This window comes from Macrotis lagotis, chromosome X, assembly GCF_037893015.1.
Source record: "Macrotis lagotis isolate mMagLag1 chromosome X, bilby.v1.9.chrom.fasta, whole genome shotgun sequence".
In the NCBI taxonomy this organism is placed as follows: Eukaryota; Metazoa; Chordata; class Mammalia; order Peramelemorphia; family Peramelidae; genus Macrotis; species Macrotis lagotis.
The window spans coordinates 44,936,169-44,943,186 of NC_133666.1; the positions used below are offsets into that span (position 1 = coordinate 44,936,169).

The following is a 7,018-nucleotide window of genomic DNA, read 5'->3' on the forward strand; positions in this document are numbered from 1 at the left end:
TAGAAATCATAGAATGATGGACTGGGGGGTTAGATCAAATGAAAACTGAGGAATTTTACAAACCTGGGGTTCCAGAGTTGGACATTTATTTTTTAGCCAGTTTCATCCAGGACTGACCAATACTTCATGATATAGTTGATTGAAAGAAAAATAGAAACATCTATAATAGAAAGTTAACTATCTTGCTACCATCCCTTCCAACAGCCCCACTTGGATAAGGAACTTTATTTGGTGGTTTCTGTCATAGTAAGGACCTTATCCATAGAGACTGTTGTCAAGGAACTTTTCAGCCAAACAACCAGAAGTATAGAGGAGCAGTTGAGATGGGCAAGAGAAAGTCAATTATTCTACTCCAGCTACTACCTGCAGCCCCACTTGGATGAGGCGCACTATTTTGTGAATCCTGCCAAAATAATGACCTTATCCAAGGAGGTTGCTGGCAGAAGAACCAAACAACCAGAGATACTGAGACAGATGTCTGCCCAAGAAAAGTCCTTGATGATCGTATAACCAGACCCCGTTGGAAGAACTTTGAGGTAAGGAAAGCACTGCTGCCATATTAGGAAAATTCATTCTGCTTTGGGATAGCTCTTATTATCTGAATACTTTTCCATCCATTTCAACCTAAATTTGACTCTAAACCAAACACAGGGAATTATACATAACTGCATTCTATTTCTACACCATGTTCTAGATTTGACTCCTCAAGTTACTCAAATTTTTGAGATTATACAAATAAAAGTAGTTAGACATGTATCATCTGTCACTGGCTTCTTTCAGCTGTGTGATACCTGGCTATTTTGTTGTTTTTTTTCAACCAGTTCCATTCCACGTAGGCCACTGATACCAATTTCCACTAGTTGACTGATGTAAGGGCATAAGAAATACAAATCATACACCTTGCCTTCCATGTGCCTCCATTGTATCAGATGCTCCATTTTCTAGACTGTCTGAAACGTTGCATCTCATGCAATGGTGGCTGTTGGAGATGAACCTTCTAATACAATAACAAAGAGATGGTGGGGACAAGGGACAATGATTATCCTATCCCCACCATGACTGTTAGTTTGGAGTTTCCTTGAATACTTCCATAGAGGGTGTGTGTGTGTGTGTGTGTGTGTGTGTCCATACTACCTTCTCATGCCAACTAGCATACTTGTGCATGGTTCTGAACATTAGCAGAATATATCTCACATCAAACCTAAATTGGTCCCTCAGGAATACTTGGAGAATCAATATTCCAGAAAATCAACTATATGAAGTATTTTCATATAATGAGAAATGCTTTGGGGCAGGACTAATAAAGGAATTTAGTTCAATTGATTATTTATTACAAGGTATTTTCATTGTTATTGTTTTCAAATGGATGGGTGAGGGAAATGAAGTGGGAACAAGACAAAATAAATGCTTATAAAATATATGTAGAAATGCCCATTAATTTCTGACCTATCATGTAAAAGACCTTCCCCTTTGTTTAGGCAAGGGGGGTGGATTAATTGAATTCTTATGTCACTTTCAACTCTGAGTGGAAATCACAGAAACATCTGCTATTGATTGATGTATTAGATGATGTAAATTCTCTTGAAGTTTATAAGGTTTTGTTTCCCATGATTGTACTTTTGTTCTTGCAACCAACTTCATGCGGTACCACAAGCTAATATTGGTCATTCAGGAATATAAAGAGTATAAAAAGAGAAAAGCCCTTATCCTGCCTTCTTCCCTTCCAGCCGCCTCATTTGGACAAGGTGCTCTGTTTTGTGGATTCTCCCAAAAAGAGCATGTTGTCCGTAGAGGCTGTTGGCAAAGATCTTTGCAGGGAAATACTCAAGAGTTGAAGGTATCTCCTGGAGAAAAGCTTCCTACCAAAAACCAGATATTCTGGATTTTCCTTGAAGAAATCCAGAGATTTTTAGGATGGAGGAATCCTACGTTTTCCTAACACAACTCATGTTTGTGGATATTGTGGATTAACAGCACAGCTTTCCTGTTATTAATGGTAAATTTGCTGCTAACAAATACTGGTGGAGCACCAGGATTCTGGGGGACCAAAGAAGCATACCACTTACCTCTTGGACATGGGTATTTTGGGATATGGCCACTGAGGGTGTTTTGCTTCACTTTACTAGCTACATTTATAATATGCTGGTTGTGATTTCTTTTTTGGTTGTTGTTGTTTGTGTGTGTGTGTGTGTGTGTGTGTGTGTGTGTGTATTGGAGAAAAAATGCTTTTATAATGAACTAATTTTGTCGTTATGCTGTTGATGAGGTTGAGTCTTCAAGGAGGGGAATGAATTGCATTGTCCTCTGAGGTTACTTTTTTCTCTGGTTTCTGGAAATTATAGACCCAAGTCTGCTGTCTAATGAATTAGATGAAGCAAAAAAAACTCTTGGAGATCTTGTAGACCTGGGTTCTGCTTATTGTGTTGTTTCTTCCACCTTCATACAGTCTTCTGTGGCATGGCACCTGAATGGCTCAGTCGAATAAGCATATCTAACGGAAAAGCAAGGATCCTTTGACCCTTCATCTGCCTCATAGGGACAGTGTTCTTCAACTTAAAAATTTTGAGCAAAGAATAGAGTCCATACAAGTTGTTAGTAAAGTGTTTTGTAGCTTATCAAAAGTGCTGAAAGACTATTGAGACATGATCTGCTAGTCAACTAAGCATCCACTGAGAAATGTTTCTTTTTCTTCAGGCACTTACCAGCGCTACAGGCTACAACTGATTTATGAACATCAGAAACAGGTAAGTACTTTTCTTTCCTTTATTCTTTCTAGCCCCAACTCATTTGAGAAAGATGCTCCATGTCATGGATTCTGCCCACTGAATGTCTTGTTCAATGGAGACTGTTGGTACAGAACTTTGCAGTCAAAATACATGATTCCAGAGGATCTAGATATGACCTGATTCAACTCAAAATGCAGGAGATTTACTTCATTTTTCCTGTATAACTGGCATTTTGATTTTATTTTTCCCTTGTTTAAGTAGTCTTTTGTAATGGGGTTTGGGGAGTGAGAGCAAGAACAAGTAATCCATTTAAACTACTCATTAATTGGAATTGAATTGACCTGTGATTTCTAATCTCTTTTGCAGATGACATTCCTTCTTCACACTGGAGATGGATGAGTTGACCCGTGCAACACTTTCACATTTAAGATTGGAAATCATAGAATTGTGTACTTCCAGCATATGGGATTGCATCATGTCAAAGCTCTGAACAAAATTTTAAAAGCCAGCAATTGCATAATTTTGTTTTCCTCTTTTAGTCAACTTCATGTTACACTCACTATTGTTTAGGTTCCAATTACGTGGCCAAAATCTCAAAGTCAATTCTTCCTCTGCCATTCCTTCCTGCAGCCCGACTTGGATAAGGCACTCTATTTTGTTGGCTCTGTCAAAATAAGAACCTTATCCACAGAGGCTGTTGGGAAAGACCTTTGCAGCCAAACCCCCAGCAGTCCTGAGGGCCTGTTGGTACAAGGCAGCAGAAAGGTGATTATCTACCATGATCACCTCCAGCAGCCTCACTTGGATAAAGTGCTTTATTTTGTGAATAATGCCGAAATAAGGACTTTATCCATGGAAGCTGTTGGCAAGGACCATTCGGCCAAGCCACAGGAAGTATGGAGAGACCATTGAGACAAAGTTGGCTATTGAAGAAAACCACCTCCATGATTGTGCATCTGGACCCTGACCCTGGTTGAATACCTTCAACGGAGGTGAGGAAGGCACAACTGTGATCTTAGGGAACACTCTTCTTTAGAATAGCTCTCATTATTTGCAAAACTTTCTATCTATTCCAACTTTTTTTTCTAGCCCATTCATGTGCTATTGAATATAACTTTTTAACATGCATTTCCATAATATGTTCTAGACTGGCCTGTTCTCATACGGGAATTGAAGAGCTAATCTTTAAAGTTAGGTAATTTGGTTTGTGATTAGATGTGGGCAAATGTCAGGTCTTTCAGCTCTTAAGGACCACAACTAAAACATATCATTCATCCTGCCATCTTGTCCTCCATGTGCCCCAGCTGTACTGGATGCTACATTTTAGAGATTGTGTGAAATGTTGCATCTTGTGCACTTGTGGCTGTTGGAGAAAACCCTTCTAGTCTGAGAGCCATGAGTTAAGAGATGGTGGGGCCAAGGAATACTGATTTTCTTCTGTATTCTGTAATGATTGTTCAGACTTTTCCTTAAATACTTTCATAGAAGTTTTCTTCCTTTTCCTTCCTTCCTTTCCCTCCTTCCTTCTTCCTTTCTTTTCTTTCCTTCCTTCCTTCTCCTACTTGCTTGCTTCTTTTCTTTCTTCCCTTCTTTCACTCTCTGGGTTTTGGTGGTTCTTTCTTCACTCAAATATAGCTTTTTATATTTGTGTTTAGCTCTGGAGGTCCAGAAGGTTTTTCCTCACATGAAGCTTGAAACTTCTTCTCCTTAAAGATTAGGGGAGAACCAAAATTCCATAGATCCAAAGATGAAGTACATAATTCACCTACTGAAAAAGTGCTGCTAGGCTGACAATTCAGAATGAGATACATATTTTGAAGAGTAATAATGAAGGAATTTATTTCAACTGACTGTATATTTGTAGGTTTTTCCTTTGCTATTCAAAAAGGGGATAGAGTGGAAACGAGAGAATATGAGGACTTGTTAGATATGTAAGTTCACTGAAAAACTTCACTTCTTTTCTGACCAATGTTTCTTTTTTTCAGCAGCAAGATGGATTAATTGAATCCTGGGATCATCATAATCTGTGAATGATAATCAAAAGAAATACTTGCTTTATTGACTGGTGAATTAGATGAGGTAAGATCTTTGAGAAGTCTAACAGGCCTGACTTCAAATTATTGTACTTTTGCTCTTTCAACAAATTTTTTCCCATACTCGAGATTCCAATATGTCATTAAGGAATTTTGAGAACATTGTACATAAAAATAGTTTCTATCCTGCCTTCTAGACACCCCTTTTGGTCAAGGTGCTCCATTTTGTGCATCTTATCTATAGAGGTTGTTAGCAAAGAACTTTGCAGCAAAATACAGTGGAGTATCTGGGACAAGGATTGCTAAACTGGGAAACCCCAGATAATAGTAGTTTTGAATTGGTAGCAGTTTGCCAGGCATCAAAGCTAAAACTGCTGCTAGCAGTAGTGCTGGAGAAAGAGTATACTAGAACACCAAAGAAGAAGCATACCTCATTTCCTGGCACGAGATGGCTATTTTTAGATGTGGCCAAAGAGATTTACTTCAATTACTAAGGCACTTTTTTAATAAGATAAATTTCAACTTTTTTTAGATTTTTGCAAGGTAATTCGGGTTTAAATGGCCTGCTCAAGTCCACACGGCTAGGTAATTATTAAGTGTCTGAGGTCAGATTTGAACTCAGGTACTCCTGACTCCAGGGCCGGTGCGCTATCCATTGTACCACCTATCCACCCCTAAATTTCAATTGTTTTAAGTGTTGTATGTACGTGTGTGTACGTGTGTGTGTGTGTGTGTGTGTTTGAGAGACACACACATACACACACAGAACAAGTAAATGCTTTTAAAAATACTTAATGAATTGAATCGAATTGAATTGAATGGCCAATTTCTGCTCTATATAATTGATAAGCAAAGGATCGCATGACTTCTGAGGTCACTTCCATCTCTGATTCTGGAAATTACAGACCCACTAAGTGTGCAATCTGGTAAATCAGATGAGTTAAACACTCTTGGAGAGCTTGAACTTCATTTTCCCTGCTTGTACTTTTGTTTTCATTAACTTCACTTAATTCATACCAGGACTAAAAGTTATAAGTGAGTGGCTCAAGAAATAGTGTCACAAAAAGTAAAACCTTATCTTACCTCTATCATTTTCAGCTGCTCCATCTGGAAAACGGACTCCATTTTGTGCATTGTGCTCAAAGGGGGAAGTGTCTCTTGTATTGGAACTTTCTGGCATTGAATTTGTGTGGAGGCTGTTCTTGCTTCATACTGTCTAAAATTGCTTCTCACAAGTTAGTGAATTGGACCATGATTCTAGAAGACCAACGGGTTAGTATTCTACTCATTCACCTTAGAAAAGAGGGGTGATAGGTTTAAAACGTAGAATGTGATTTGCATTTTTATACCTGCCCAAATGAGAACATTTTCATGGTTTGGCCATGAATATTTACCATTTGTACTTTACTTTTTCTTTCCTTGTTTTAAATAATGGGATATGGGGGTGAGAGAGAAAGAGAGAGAGCAGAGACATTTATAAATATCTGTTGAATTGTATTTAATTGAATTCAATTCATTTCTGATCTTTCTTCTAGATGAGTTTTCTTTTTCACACCAGGAATAGATGGGTTGACTTGAGGTCACTTTTACAGTTGAGATTGGAAATCATAGAAAGATGTATATAGCAGAGAATTGGATCAGGTAAAAACCCCGAGGAATGTTGTAAGCCAGACAACACACAATTTTCCTATTGCTCTTTCAGCCAACTTCACTTATCAGTGCTTCAGGATACAATTGATTGGCAGAGAAGTGTGAGCAAATCTAAAAGAAAGTAAACTTCTCCTGCCACCATGCCTTATAGCAGGCTCAGGTGAATCCTATTTTGTGCATTCTTTAAGTAAGGACATTCTCCATAGATATTGTTGGGAAAGAACTTCATAGCCAAACTACCAGCAGTTTGGAGGGGCTGTTGGAACAAGGCAAACAAAAGTCAACTATTCTACCGCCATTGATTCCAACCGCCCCCCTTGGATAAGGCATTTTATTTTGTGAATATTGCCAAAATAAACACCTTTTATCCTCGGGAGCTGTTGGGAAAGAACTTCTCACAAACAACTGGAAGTATGAAGGCACTTTTGTGACAAGGATGACTACAAAAGAAAAACCCCCTGAAGATTGTCCATCCAGACCCTGCTGGAAAAACCACCAAGGATGTGAGGTACTGATGCTAACTTAGAAAACCTATTCTGTTTTAAGGTATATATTTAGTTGGACATCTTTCCATACATTCCGGCTTAACTTTGTTTCTACCCAGCCTAT

General features: G+C 38.4%; 1 long non-coding RNA gene across 1 annotated transcript; it reads left to right on the forward strand.

Moving 5' to 3' along the window:
- Positions 1–4,088: 4,088 nt before the first annotated feature.
- Positions 4,089–6,712, forward strand: LOC141500021 (uncharacterized). The gene is made up of 3 exons (XR_012471824.1): positions 4,089–4,805; positions 5,858–6,031; positions 6,295–6,712. It is a non-coding gene; the product is annotated as an uncharacterized LOC141500021 (long non-coding RNA).
- The last annotated feature ends 306 nt before the right edge of the window (positions 6,713–7,018 follow it).